Genomic DNA, 12,918 nt, shown 5'->3' with positions numbered 1-12,918 from the left:
TTAGTAGCAGTGTAAGTAACTTCAGAAATTAGCTTATATCACCTTCGTTTTTTATTCAGGCATATAAGAAAAAAATTTGGGCTGTACAGTAAGTTCATTGCTGTTGCTCATGGACAGTGAAAAATTGACACTAAACCAAGCAAATGCTGAGTGATAATACTTGCTGCCGAATTATCTGAGGGCAGCGAATGTATATTGCAAATTCTGAATCTTGAAGCATCTGCCCATACTTTGAACATATCCATTAAGTCACTGTTAGAGGAGAGCATTGTGTATTCAAGATATCTCTTTAGCTCATATCTCTCGATATGTCACACTGCTTCAACTAGAGGACTAGAGATTCGACGAGAGCGAAGAGGAATGCTTGTTACCTCGAGTTTCTGGTAGACTCAGCATGTACTCGTTGTTGCAATGTGCTATATTTTCAGTCTCCTACTTGCACGTATCTTCTTGAAAATCGGTGACATTGCAAAATATTGTAAATATCATTTGGAGTGCTCACAGAAAATATCATTGTTTCTGATGTTTGGAATGAGAGGATTGGGACTGAGGAAAAAAATCAATTTTTAGGAGATCCTCTTTCCTTATATTTATATTTCTGTATACATTTTTATTCATCATAAAATTATAGTCATAACGTTTTGCAATATTTTGCAAATAATTCTTTACTGTACACCTTAAATTCACCCTGTATAGCATTCAGTGCTATATGAGAAACAAAATACATGGATACTCCAGCTGCAAATTCCACTCATATGGTTTTTATTATTTCAGGGGCAACAGTTGCCCACTTTGGCACAGGACATCATACATTCTTCTGATTCAGATTTACACTATGCTTGTCTAAACAGCTTGCAGAACCATAGAATGCAGCTCTGACATATGGTTCCCAGCAGCTAAATCTGTCTGCTGAAATCGCTAGTCAATATGTCAACAAGAGTATGATATGGGTCATAATCAGTAGTCATCTTCCCCTCAGTGCACTCCATCATGCTGTACGCGTAGTCATACTCACAAAATGTATATTGCACTGTAGCACCAAAATACTGATCATATTCAGTTTCAGTTATTAATCAAAGTAATTACCATGCTTCGACTCACTGGCAGTTACATTACAAATAGTGGCGTACAGCAGTGTTCCAGAACCACTTAAATGCAGCTCAGCAAGTTGAGAAAGCTCCAACGGTTGCTGCTTCTGCTGCAGTTGCAGTGTATTCAAACGTTCCATCTGCAGAATCAGGAAGGCCGAATGTGGGCTGCTGCTGCCGTTGTGGTGATACAGACAATAGAAACTCGACCACACCCGTATCCTTGTCCAACAGATCTGCTAATGACCGTTGAGCTGTTGGAAAACAAAAATAAGAAATCGTACATGTTAGTGAAATTATACACAGTGAGCAATTATCATCAAACTTCCTGGTAGATTAAAACTGTGTGCTGGACCGAGACTCGAACTCAGGACCTTTGCCCTTCGCTGGCAAGTGCTCTAACAGAAGAAGTTTGGAAGGTATGATTCGAGGAACTGGCAGAATAGAAGCTCTGAGGACGGGTTCTGAGTCGTGCTTGGGTAGCTCACATGGAAGAGCACTTGCCCGCAAAAGGCAAAGGTCCCGAGTTTGAGTCTCGGTCCGCCTCACAGTTTTAATCTGCCAGGAAGTTTCATATCAGCGCACGCTCCGCTGCAGAGTGAAAATCGCATTCTGGCGATTATCATCAATTGGTTAAAAATAATAGTAATAACAATAACAAGAATAAAATTTTCGAATATGACTTATTCTTTTCAATGTGGCTGGAGGTAGTGACTCATTACAGTGTAGAGACGGACACACGAACTTGGAACAGTAATAAAAAAAGGGTGAGAAAAGCAGATGCTCAATTCCTGATGGAATCATCTCTGGGGATGGGAGGGGGGAGGGGCAAGGAGACCTCCATTTTCCTGCATTTTTATGTGATGTAGTTACCTTACAGGTGTGGGTGAGACATACGGTTACATCCTGACATTGAATGTACTACACACAAGTACCCCAGAGGTGTTGACACGGTATCAGATTACAATGTGACCTCGAAAGCGCATTACGCAATTTCCGACAGTTTTGGGCGGAGAGGGGAATTCACTAGATGCGTGGATGTGACCTTGAGATCGTTATCTGTTGTAATGTGTGAGTTACAACGTCCTTTACAGACTGTAGGGAACTAGTACTGAGATCTGTTGCTATGGAAATTCCTCGTCTGGATTTATGTTTCAGTAGCTGCACTATAAAACATGTATTTAATGATGGAAGAGGTATATTACGCTATTTAAGGGCTAACCTCAAGAGCTGATATTGTGGATTGGCCGCTGGAATGTAGGCAGGCCATACTACAGTGGTCCCACGCTTGTGTTGTATACAGGATGGTCAGAAATGATATGAAAAACTTCAAACAGTATTGCAGTGTAGGTTGTGGTGAGAAAGAATTGTTAGAAAAAAAAATTCGTACGTTGCGCTATTTCCGACTTAATTAGCATTTAAGTCAGCGAGTCCGGTCGTTGTGATCGCAAATTCAAGCGACTCTTTTTAACTTTCATTGAATTAGTTAATCATTAATTAGGTAGACATCATTTATGACAAAAATGACACCACGCCTCTCTTAGACATTATGTTCTGACAATTACGGCTCATGTGGGTGTGTGGAGCTATGGCGCGGAGCGTGCTGATTGATGTAAACAATGGGACCGCTGCGGTCGCAGGTTCGAATCCTGCCTCGGGCATGGCTGTGTGTGATGTCCTTAGGTTAGTTTAAGTAGTTCTAAGTTCTAGGGGACTGATGACCTCAGATGTTAAGTCCCATAGTACTCAGAGCCATTTGAACCACTTGTAAACAATGAAGTGCGAGCAAGACTATCTAGGTGTTGGCTGTTTGTTTACTGAGCTAGCGTTTATTACTATTTTTTGATAGTAGATTGACTGTGAAAACTAATTCATGGAATACGATTCTAGTTATACAATTTATAAAAATCCGTGGCACAACAGTCGAGTGGAACTAATAAGGAAACGAGTGGGAAAAGCAATAGAAGAGGCTTTAAACCGCGAAGCTGCCAAAAGTTCAAACGACAGAGATATTTTAAGTGGCGGCAACAGGAGCAGCAACAAAGAAGAGTAAGAGGAAGATTTCTTTATGTCTGTTACTTGCTGGTCGTGAAATCAGAACACTCATTCAACGACGCAATATTTCTTGAGGAATCGGTTTTAGTAAATTTCAAAAATGGTTCAAATGGCTCTGAGCACTATGGGACCTAGGAGCTGAGGTCATCAGTCCCCTAGAACTGAGAACTACTTAAACCTAACGAACCTAAGGACACCACACATATCCATGCCCGAGGTAGGAGTCGAACCTGTGACCGTAGCGGTCGAGTGGCTCCAGACTGAAGCGCCTAGGACCGCTCGGCCACCACGGCCGGCTTAGTAAACTTATTTATTAAATGTAATACCCCTATAACCTCGAGAGCGGTAGTCGAGCGACGTTTTATTGTGAGCATTTTGCCTTCTAAACGAGCTTTGTTCTCCGATGAAAACTTTAACACGTTGATGTAAATGAAGATAAGGTGACTATTACGAGATATCAGTTAACTAGTAACTTTAACTACCGATAAATCTCCTGTAATGAAATGCTTTAACGTTTAACGAAGTCTTTGGTAACGGTATATAGCATCAGATGTATACGCGCAGGTCATGTAATTCGCGTAAATAACTGGCCGCTGATTTGAGTACGCGGTGATGGCGCCCGATAGCGAGCCAAATGGTTTCCATACAAATTACATCGGGCTAATATGGTCACTGAGGCATCAATATAAGTCACTACAATGCTCCTCAAACCACTCTACCACTGTGCTAAACCACTGTAGCGTGGTTCTGGCTCCGAGACAATTTTACTGCTGAGGGATGAAATCGCTGACGGGGAAGACTTCAAGCAAGAAGGGATGCAGGTGGTCCAAAGCTGTTAGCGTGTCTTCGATTACTACCATATGTCTCATGTGAGTGCAAGAGAATGTCTACCACAGCATAATACTGCTCCCACCAACCTACGGCCGTGGAGCGCAGCACGTTTCGAGCCGCCGTTCACCTCGATGACGCCGTTTGTGGAGACGACCATCGAGCTAGTGTAGCAAAAACGTGATTCACCCAAAGAGCTGACACGTTTCCATTGATCAACAGTTGAGTCCCGATTGTTCCATGCCCACAGCAATCGTAATTGACGATGTCAACATGAGAACACGTCGTGGTTCTATGTTCAACAACAAATGATGAATGGTGTGCTCCGAAACACTTGTCAGTGCACCAGCCTTGCGCTCTTCCGGCAGAGATGCTACAGATAATCATCTATCCTACTATACAGGGTAGACTAGCCTGCCAACTCCATGTTCTGTGAAGAGTCGTAGACGTCCAACCATTTAGCGCCTAGTGGTAGCTTCACTGTCCTACCTCTTTCCGCAGATGCTCACGACATTCGATGAGCTCGCCGCTTTCGAGATACTCGTTCACAGGCTGTGCGTAATAATAATAGTCAAAGTCATCTCAATGGATAGCACCATTTGCATTTTCACTACTGTGATCCCCCGTCAGTGTTTTCTCCGTTTACGTACTTGTGTTACCACGTCTCGCCACCAGGCGGCATGCAACGTCGCGATAGGCGGTAGTCATGATGTTTTGGCTTGTCTGTTGCAGTAACTGTGTGTGCGAGTGTATACACAGGGTGAGGCATTTAAAACTGTTGTCGGAATGCCTGAAAAAATACACATCGGATTAGAAAAAGTGCTAATAAACGTTATTCACCTCGATGAGGGACATCCATTAACGTAACGCTCGTCCCTTCTGCACCACCCACCGGGGCGAGGGTGGGGTGACATCGAAACCTTGAAAATGAAAACCTATCTTTGTATTGCAGATTTATATTTTCACTGAAAAAGTGTGTAACTTTTGTATGAAACATTTCTTTCGCTGTATGATAGATGGCGCTATAATCGGCATACATGAATATGGGATGACAATTGTAGCAAATCGGTAATATCTCAGAAAAATACACACCCGATTACGAAAATCAAAGTGCATTGTTTGATACTTCGGAAAATGCTATAATGCGGCTCCGACTGACCTCCCGCAGAGCATCATTTAACATTAGCCAGGAACAACGATGGTGATGTAGTAGTAATGTGTTGCCTTCGGAGTGCTTGGTTTTGGTGAGTCCCCTTGCCTCTCACTATCTTGGGGTGCTTGATTACTATGGGTTCTCTTGCCTCTCACGTTTCAGTGCAGCAAACGTTCGAAATGTTGTCCGTTGTTACTAACGAACATTGCAAATCTGTGTCTGAACTACAATCCGACACGTATTAGTGTCTCTGCACGAATGTTTGCACAGTCATAGCGAATTCATTGCCGCATTTCTTCGCGCGTTGTTGGTACATCAATGTAAACTCTCTCTTTCGGCCATCCCAACAGAAAAAATAGAAGTCAAATCGGTTGAGGACCTCCTCGTCCAATCCATCGACCCGGATTGTTTCGATTCAAAACTTCTCGAGTTAGTCATGAATAATGCGCTGGGCATCCATCGTGTTGAAACCACATATCCAGTCTCGTTTGAAGTGCAATATTGTCCACTAGTATGGGTAATACATTATCCACAGTGTCACTGGCTAATCAGATTACCTTCTATGAAGCATGGGCCAATTACCAGCGACCTAAAATACCGCACCAAACATTGACACTCTATGGGTGTTGATGCTCAGCTTGTCTTACCCGATGGGGATTCTCCACTGACCAATAATGCAAATTATGTCGATACGCTTGACCACATTTCGTAAAATTTGATTCATCAGACAAAAGTATGTGTGAAATGAAATTATCATTTACTGCCAGTTGTCTGTAGCCAGCTGCAGAAATTCAGGCGATTGTGAAAATCGTCACATTGCAGTTCTTGATGCAGCGATAAATGAAACGGATTTAATTTGCGTGAATCCAGTATGCGTGGAACACCTCTTTGCGAAATTCCTGAATCTCGTGCAATTTGCCGAGAGCTAATGTCAGTATTTGCAGCAACCGTAGCTAAAACATTCGCTGCGCTATTTTCGTTTGTCCCAAGCCACGATCGGACTCCTTCTCTAGGTTTAACACTTCCAGTTTCAGTAAACAGGTGGACAATACTGCGAAACGCTCGGTCGTGGTACACCGAACATTCCTATCGGGGAATAGAGTAGCATACCCTTGAGGAACTTCGCCAACATTTCTCTAAGCCTAAAATTACGTGGCAGTGATATCGACTTTTCTACAAGTACCAACATTGTGGAACAATCGTGACGAGATGTGTACTGTCCAAGTCATTGACGTAATACGCACTCTGACAGCAGACTGAGCGCATGATCACCGTCTGTGCTTCATTTGACTGTGGGAGGTGTCACATGATAGCATTAACAAAAATATCAGGAAAGTGCTTCGATTGTCCTAGTCGGTTGTGTATTTGTTTCAGATAGTACGGCTTTGCAACAGATGTCACCTTATATCCGTTAAAAAATGGTTCAAATGGCTGTGAGCACTATGGTACTTAACTACTGAAACCTAACTAAGGACATCACACACATCCATGCCCGAGGCAGGAGTCGAACTTGCTACAGTAGCGGTCGCGCGGTTCCAGACTGTTGCGCCTAGAACCGCTCGGCCACCCTGGCCGGCCGTATTTGCGTGCTTGCGATTACAGCGCCATCTATTATGAAAAGGAAGAAAGCTTTTACACAAAAGGTACATAGTTTTTCACGGAGAATCCAAATCTGCAATAATAGATAGGGGTTTCTATTTTAGATTTCCTGGGGGTGACGCAGGCAGGTTGATCGCTGTGTTAATGGATATCCCTCCTCGAGGTGAACAATGTTTATTGCCTTTTTTTTAATCCGATGTGTATTTCCCCAAATATTCCGTCAAACAGTTTTAAATGCCTCACCATATATACATGTGGTGAAACAAAATTCGTGCACTCGGATGCCTTAGCGCTATTCATTGAATATTAACAGTTGGAAAGATCTGTAAAAAGATAACGTCCGGTGTATTTTCTGTAGGAACTTGACAGTTATGTAAAGGTAATTTGAGTACACTGTAGTCGCAAGCATCTTTATTGGAGTGCGTATTACTTCGCTGATTTACAGAGTGGCTGAAAACCAATTGTTATCATATAAATTCTTTTTAAAGTTACCGGTCGTCTGTGGTGCTAGCGATTCTGTTACCTAGGTTTTAGTATGAGCACTACCAATTGGGCGAAACGTACGCTTTCTGCTGGAACTGCCACCCCATACCTTGAGGCAGCCGTTATTTTCTGTTAAGACTTTACTCCCTTAGTCTTTGGAGACGCCTCTTCCCCGAAAGGCTTCGGATAAGGTGCGCCCCCATCACCTCCACTATTTCTTAAACAATCATCTCTGTTGTAAGAAAGAGGTCGAGAGAGGAAACAGAAACAAACCACATGCAATGGAGGCATTCAAAAAGTGGACGTAAAGGTCAACGCCTAAGACCTGAAAAAGGAAAATAAGAAAAGTGTTTAAGTTAGTGGAGACTGACGTTGTAATTACCGCCGCGTCGAGAATATTTTCTCACACAAGAAACTACAACATGGCGACCAGGCTTGTGCCCAGGCATTGGATGTGTTTCCATGGGCTCTTGGTAAGACCTTTGAAAAGAGATCTAATTGTACACTCCTGGAAATGGAAAAAAGAACACATTGACACCGGTGTGTCAGACCCACCATACTTGCTCCGGACACTGCGAGAGGGCTGTACAAGCAATGATCACACGCACGGCACAGCGGACACACCAGGAACCGCGGTGTTGGCCGTCGAATGGCGCTAGCTGCGCAGCATTTGTGCACCGCCGCCGTCAGTGTCAGCCAGTTTGCCGTGGCATACGGAGCTCCATCGCAGTCTTTAACACTGGTAGCATGCCGCGACAGCGTGGACGTAAACCGTATGTGCAGTTGACGGACTTTGAGCGAGGGCGTATAGTGGGCATGCGGGAGGCCGGGTGGACGTACCGCCGAATTGCTCAACACGTGGGGCGTGAGGTCTCCACAGTACATCGATGTTGTCGCCAGTGGTCGGCGGAAGGTGCACGTGCCCGTCGACCTGGGACCGGACCGCAGCGACGCACGGATGCACGCCAAGACCGTAGGATCCTACGCAGTGCCGTAGGGGACCGCACCGCCACTTCCCAGCAAATTAGGGACACTGTTGCTCCTGGCGTATCGGCGAGGACCATTCGCAACCGTCTCCATGAAGCTGGGCTACGGTCCCGCACACCGTTAGGCCGTCTTCCGCTCACGCCCCAACATCGTGCAGCCCGCCTCCAGTGGTATCGCGACAGGCTTGAATGGATGGACGAATGGAGACGTGTCGTCTTCAGCGATGAGAGTCGCTTCTGCCTTGGTGCCAATGACGGTCGTATGCGTGTTTGGCGCCGTGCAGGTGAGCGCCACAATCAGGACTGCATACGACCGAGGCACACAGGGCCAACACCCGGCATCATGGTGTGGGGAGCGATCTCCTACACTGGCCGTACACCACTGGTGATCGTCGAGGGGACATTGAATAGTGCACGGTACATCCAAACCGTCATCGAACCCATCGTTCTACCATTCCTAGACCGGCAAGGGAACTTGCTGTTCCAACAGGACAATGCACGTCCGCATGTATCCCGTGCCACCCAATGTGCTCTAGAAGGTGTAAGTCAACTACCCTGGCCAGCAAGATCTCCGGATCTGTCCCCCATTGAGCATGTTTGGGACTGGATGAAGCGTCGTCTCACGCGGTCTGCACGTCCAGCACGAATGCTGGTCCAACTGAGGCGCCAGGTGGAAATGGCATGGCAAGTCGTTCCACAGGACTACATCCAGCATCTCTACGATCTCTCCATGGGAGAATAGCAGCCTGCATTGCTGCGAAAGGTGGATACACACTGTACTAGTGCCGACATTGTGCGTGCTCTGTTGCCTGTGTCTATGTGCCTGTGGTTCTGTCAGTGTGATCATGTGATGTATCTGACCCCAGGAATGTGTCAATAATGTTTCCCCTTCCTGGGACAATGAATTCACGGTGTTCTTATTGCAATTTCCAGGAGTGTATTTGTGGCAGACATTTTTTTTCTTTTTTTCCCTATGAGCACTACACAGACATTCCTTAACTTACGATTCAAATTGAAGTTGTAAATATTAAAAGAAGGAACAATTTGTTAATGGGAATCCTGAGATCTTCAACAGACTTTTGTGCACAGACAGGTCTTCTAAGCGCCATCTGATCACCGATAACAGTGACAAATAAATCACCGACACTAAAAACCCTCATTGTACACATTTTATACCCTGGTCCCACTGAATACAGACTCTGGCGGTGCTGAAAGTTCTTTTTGTTTTATTTTCCGGCACTGTGTTAACACTCAAGCGGTGGCTTGGGGCGCGAAGCGGAGAGGACTGCTAGGTACGCATAAGGACTAAGAAGGCAGAAAATATTATAGCACTAGTATTGCACTAGCTTCACTAACAATACTGTGTATATAATACTGAGTATAAAAAGTGCAAAGTACTAAATTTCTGTTACTTTTTATGTTTAGCTATGGAGCTTTTTAATTCTATAATTTAAAATTATTTCATTTGCCATCAGAAAAAGTGGGACAGAAGAAAAATCATCCAATTTTATATTTACGTGTTAAACTTAAGACACTGTTACACCGTTTAAATTGTATGTTAGAAGAGAAGTCATCAGTAAACAATTGTTGTTGTTGTTGTGGTCTTCAGTCCTGAGACTGGTTTGATGCAGCTCTCCATGCTACCCTATCCTGTGCAAGTTTCTCCATCTCCCAGTACCTATTGCAACCTACATCCTTTTGAATCTGCTTAGTGTATTCATCTCTTGGTCTCCCTCTATGATTTTTACCTTCCATGCTGCCCTCCAATACTAAACTGGTGATCCCTTGATGCCTCAGAACATGTCCTACCAACCGATCCCTTCTTCTAGTCAAGTTGTGCCACAAACTTCTCTTCTCCCCAATCCTATTCAGCACCTCCTCATTAGTTATGTGATCTACCCATCTAATCTTCAGCATTCCTCTGTAGCACCACATTTCGAAAGCTTCTATTCCCTTCTGGTCCAACTATTTATCGTCCACGTTTCACTTCCATGCATGGCTACACTCCATACAAATACTTTCAGAAACGACTTCCTGACACTTAAATCTATACTTGATGTAAACAAATTCCTCTTCTTCAGAAACGCTTTCCTTGCCATTGCCAGTCTACATTTTATGTCCTCCCTACTTCGACCATCATCAGTTATTTTGCTCCCCAAATAGCAAAACTCCTTTACTCCTTTAAGTGTCTCATTTTAGAAAATTTGACTGTTGGAAATTGATGAACGTGGTGACGATTTTTGTGTACACACCTGAAAAGGAAAGCTTAGATATGTGGGTGCAATTGAAACCGAATTAGATGAGGACTTAATAGAAAATTTTACATTTCAAGTAACATTTTACTAAATACGATAATAATTGGTATTGAAGTCAGCGACAGCTCGTAAACTGACAGGCATGGTTATGTTGCAAAAGCCACATTAGTGTACTCATCTTTACTAGAAGTTCTTTTCTTCTATACTTTCACCTGTTTCAGTTTCCGCTACTGATATGAAAGACCCGCCTAACAAATTTTGCTCTTGCGCCCCTAACGTTCCTCTCATCTTGGCGCCCCATGCCACCATTTGTTTGGTAACACAGAGCCTAAAAAGAAAAAAAAGTGTTTCAGTACTTTCAGTGTATGTGTTCAGTGGCACCAGGGTATAAAATTATAATGAAGGTTTGTAGTCTCAGTGTTACATTTACCACAGTCACAGTCAGATGGCGGTTAGAAGTCCTGCAACTTGCAATGTACACCGTCTGTTTTGACTAACAGTAACTTCGATGAGTTTAAGGGTGAACGATAGTTGGAACATTCATTCTTGGAACAACCATGTCTCACCGACGAGTACAGCTTCAGCCATTTGCACCGGGTCGCATTGCGAAGTGCTGGACGGACGTATCGACGATCGCTGCGTATGTCTGGCGCAGTGTATAGGTAGCGTTTCTCTACTGTCAACAATGGTCTGCTGAACATTCCCACACCCGTAGACCTGATTCTGGACGTCCCAGAAGTACAGACGCAAATCAAGATCGACGCACTGTGAGGGCAGCGGTGGCTGACCAAACCTCATCCGTGGACGACAACGGGGCACGTGTTGCACACGCTGTGTCACCAGGGAGCATTGGAAACAGTCTGCTTGCAGCAGGGTTAATACTACGTGTGCCTCTGGCCAGGCTACTACTGGGACCAAGACCCCGCCAGACATGGCTGCTCTTTTGTCATGAAAGGGCCGACTGGAGAGTTGAATGCCACTGTGTTGTCATTAATGATGATTATGGGCTTACCTGTATGGGAATGATGGACTTACATGTGTATGGCGTAGACCCGCTTATTTCAAAGTGCATTCACTCACGACACACAGGGTCCATCCCGGGCTTCATTGTGTGGGGGGCCTTCAATTACAACCTGCGATCGCATTTGCCGTTTACGCAGGTTTAAGTAACAGTGCCCGCTACATTCCACGGGTTGTTATCCTTGCATTACAACAGTTTCAATGACGGGAAGATGGGTTTTTCTAGCAAAACAATGCACGTCCACATATACTGCTGCTGCGACACAGTCTACTCTCCGAGCTGTAAAACTGCCCTGGAGAGCAAAATTAGCAGATATGTCACACAGCTGAACGCATTGAAAGTTATCTAAATAAATAAAAATATTATACAGCAATGTTATCTACATAAATAAAAATATGTCTGACCTACGGATTCTGATTGTAAGGTCTGTGCTGTAATATTAATTGAACTGGCATTATGATACTTGTACTCTCATAATGTGAAAGCAAACCTGCACTTCAATAATAATTAATTGTCGTAATGAAAAGGAAAGTCTTTCATACTATAAACGTTAGCAATCTGACTGCAAGAATTTTTAACAGTGAAACCTGCCTTAATAATTGACTTGTACGTAAAACCTAGAGTAATTGGCTTAGCAAAATTTGATCACAAAAACTGTCTCTGAATAACACAAGTTGCCATGATTGACTAAATAAAACAAAAATCATAATACTTCCTCCTTTCCTCTACTCCGCGCAAATCTGGATTACGCCTTCAGTACCGCCGATATGCTAAAGCAGCAATTTACTGTATCTACACAGAGAAACTCGAGAGGGGCAATGAGTTCGCTGTTAGTTGCAAATCGAACTGCTTTTCGAACACACTTGGTTGGATAATCCATGAAAAAGAATTGTAAAAGAAAAAGGTTGGTAAGAAAATGAAATATGCGCATAAATGACAACATTAAGATTTTTTAACACTGTGAAAAAAGTGGTCAAGGTAGATTTTAAATTGATGAACTTCTTAACATCCAAACAATACACTTTCCTGTCTCTCAAATCTAGCAACTTTCAGCACAATAAGCAGTTAGTTCGATGACGCAGCGATAGTCAAAAAGTAACATCATTGTTGAATTTACCTGACATTTCATTACACTTCTTCCTTCACATGTCAGCTTCATAATCTTCTTGACTGAACAAAATGATAAATTGAGACATTAAATTTGAATCACAATATTGCTACTGCTTCCTCACTCCAACACTGCTTAACATTATCAGCCTAACACAGCTGAACTTGCGACTCCGCTCGCTACCAAAGCATAACATTGTCTGGCCCCACTGTGCCCTTGCATACCTCAACGATACTACTTTAACTTCTGCGATGCAGCTCACAACATCGCTGCCCCTCACAATCTATTTAGATACCAAAATTATGCATGACACCTATCAACGAACGGGACACGAAATGGAGG

This window comes from Schistocerca piceifrons, chromosome 3, assembly GCF_021461385.2.
Source record: "Schistocerca piceifrons isolate TAMUIC-IGC-003096 chromosome 3, iqSchPice1.1, whole genome shotgun sequence".
Taxonomy (NCBI): Eukaryota; Metazoa; Arthropoda; class Insecta; order Orthoptera; family Acrididae; genus Schistocerca; species Schistocerca piceifrons.
The sequence above is the reverse complement of the archived record's forward strand: the minus strand, read 5'-3'. Positions refer to the sequence as shown.